The sequence below is a fragment of the Frankliniella occidentalis genome, unplaced genomic scaffold, assembly GCF_000697945.3.
Source record: "Frankliniella occidentalis isolate FOCC.00 unplaced genomic scaffold, Focc_3.1 Scaffold31, whole genome shotgun sequence".
Taxonomy (NCBI): Eukaryota; Metazoa; Arthropoda; class Insecta; order Thysanoptera; family Thripidae; genus Frankliniella; species Frankliniella occidentalis.
The window spans coordinates 960,643-963,125 of NW_026267161.1; the positions used below are offsets into that span (position 1 = coordinate 960,643).

Genomic DNA, 2,483 nt, shown 5'->3' on the forward strand with positions numbered 1-2,483 from the left:
AGAGAGAGAGAGAGAGAGAGAGAGAGGGGGGGGGGGCGGAGTCCCACACACGAAGAAGAGGCAGGCTGCTAATCCCCCGGCTAATAGACTGGTAATTGAACATAAACGCCTCGCCTTTGCTCCGCATTGTGTCCGTCTGCACGGCACACGTGTGACACGTGTCTCGGCTCGGCTCGGCCGGAACCGCGCAGGTCCACTCCAAGGGATGTCCGGTGCCCGTCGTCCGACCTGAGTCGGGTCGACTCTGTGTCGCTAATCCTCACACACATTCTTCCTCGCGCTCTGTTCTGTTCTCCTTTTGGTTCTGCGGTGTGGTCCGTCAGCTTCTCCAGGGTGGCGAGGAGGTGCAAGAGGCGCGCGGTGAACGCCTGATGCTCAATACTGCCAGGAAGGAGACGTCCAACGAGCGTCCCCCTCACTCACTCCGCCGCCGACGACAAGAGAGTGCCCGTGGTGGCTCCTCGCGCCGTGGTGTGCGCTTGGCGCCGGGCCAGAGCATCACCGCGATGTTGTACTGCAGGAAAATGCGGCGCGGAGGGTGTGTTTCATATTTTATGAAAATGAGCAACCATGTACAACAATGCTGGAGCATTCCGACGGAGCGCTGTTCCACGGTGAAAAAATATGTTCCGAACATGTGTACGATATATTTTGTTATTTGTGAAATTTTCAAAAGGTGTACTGCCCACCAAGCTCCTTACAAGGGAACCTTTTCAGGTGTAAATCTCCGATTTCGTTGGTACTCCGAAAATTTAAAGGTTATCATAATAGAAGTCGGATGGCACTTGAAATTTTTCCTAAACTTAACATTTACCAGGGGTTTACTTAAGCCTGACACTGTTTTTTGCCCCAAATATCCCTCTACCGCTTTAACGGTTCAAAATAGAGCAAAACGGACAAAATTTTGGCCCAAAGGGCGCTACTTTGACGAGTTACCCCTAAGAACACTGCTCTACATTTTTCAAAAAATATTTTTTTCTAACACCCTACTCCTACCTTTTATAGGGGAAAACTGAATGTCAGGTTTAGGAAAAGTTTCAAGTGCCATCCGATTTCTACATAAATAACCTTCAAATTTTCCAAGTTTCAACGAAATCGGAGATTTACACCTGAAAAGGTTCCCTTGTTAGTCGTCAGTCGATTTCAAGTCGATGCGGAGTGCTTGTACATTTACAATCGGAGTGGCCACAACAACGCACAAAAAATACAACAGTGTCCAAGCGGGATGCAAGGAAAGTGCCACATCGGGCGACCGGAAGAGTTTCCTCCATCTGGAAAGGGCAACAGAGGTGGCCTCCTTGGTGGGACTAGCCCCCCAGCCCCTTAGTGCGGGGGTATGGTGTGTGTGAGTCAGCATTGTGACCGACATAATCCGTTTTCGCTCACAATTGACCTTGCTGTCGTGTTTGACATCATCATTTTAAAAACCCCATATTCGCGACTATTTCCGGGCTCGTCCGCCACACAGTCCGCCGGGCGGCCGACATAAGGGGATTGGAAAATCAAAGCGAGAAAAGGAAAAGGAATTGACGTGGTGACCAAACTGACCGAGTCCAAGAGAGGATTAGGCAGAATCAGGGAGACGGTCGACTTACATTCGGCTTTCTGCCGCTGTAAGAGTGTCCCTCATAATCGGGTCATTCCGACCACCAGGAACTAAATTGAGACAGTTCGCGCCCCTTTGACGGGAACCTGGCGCGAGTTTTATTTCGATCGAGGCCAGGCCCAGCTCTCGTCATCGCCGAGGTGATGACGCTCTCGGCGCGGCGTCCTTCCGGACCGGACAGAGCACGCCGTCAGCGCCAGCTAGCGCCAGCCGGGCCGCGACACGCGAGCGTTAGCGGAGGTGCTGCACAAAGGCGAGATGCACGTCAGAGGCTGCGGCTGCGGGCCGCTCCCCCGCTGCGGGGGCGCCTAGCGGGGCCTAGCGGCGTGTCGACGGGGGCCTTTGACTCCACCACTTCCGGGCGTATGCGCGCGGCCAGTTCGCACGGCAGTGTGTGTGCCGTGCGGTGCCGTGCGGGCGTGTGCGCGCGCATGCGCGTGTGATTGTAAGTAACTCAACGTCCAATAATTTCAAGACAATGAATGTGAAGAAATTTTGACACATGGGAGTTTTCGTCAAGAAACTGCAAGGTTGGGTGGTAGGTGTTGTAAGCCGGGCCCCTTCTAGTTGGTTATACTTACCGCATGCATGGGTGCTCGGCGGGCTTGCCTACCGACCCTCACCGCGGCGCCTTAGGCCATGGCGCCGTGCGAGTAGGCAAACCGTTTGCACGCCGCCTGCAATGCGTCACAGTATAACCAACCAGAAGTGGGCGCGGCTTGGAACGTCGAGCCTTGTACGCCGAAGGCCGACTTTCCAAAGCAGAGGTAGCACATGCGTTTATGGTAGGGAAAACTAGTCGGACGTTAAAGGAAAGTTGGGCTGGTTTAACTATAAAAGTCTTGCAGTATCGGTGTTGTGGTGAAGGTCGGGGTGG

The 2,483-nt window shown here is 53.6% G+C and overlaps 1 protein-coding gene across 2 annotated transcripts in view; it reads right to left on the reverse strand.

Annotated features, from left to right (window-relative positions):
* The window catches only part of LOC113211105 (transcription factor IIIB 90 kDa subunit), a 24,940-nt gene that overhangs the window by 1,843 nt on the left and 20,614 nt on the right, over positions 1-2,483 (reverse strand). The gene's annotated exons all lie outside the window — the stretch shown is intronic.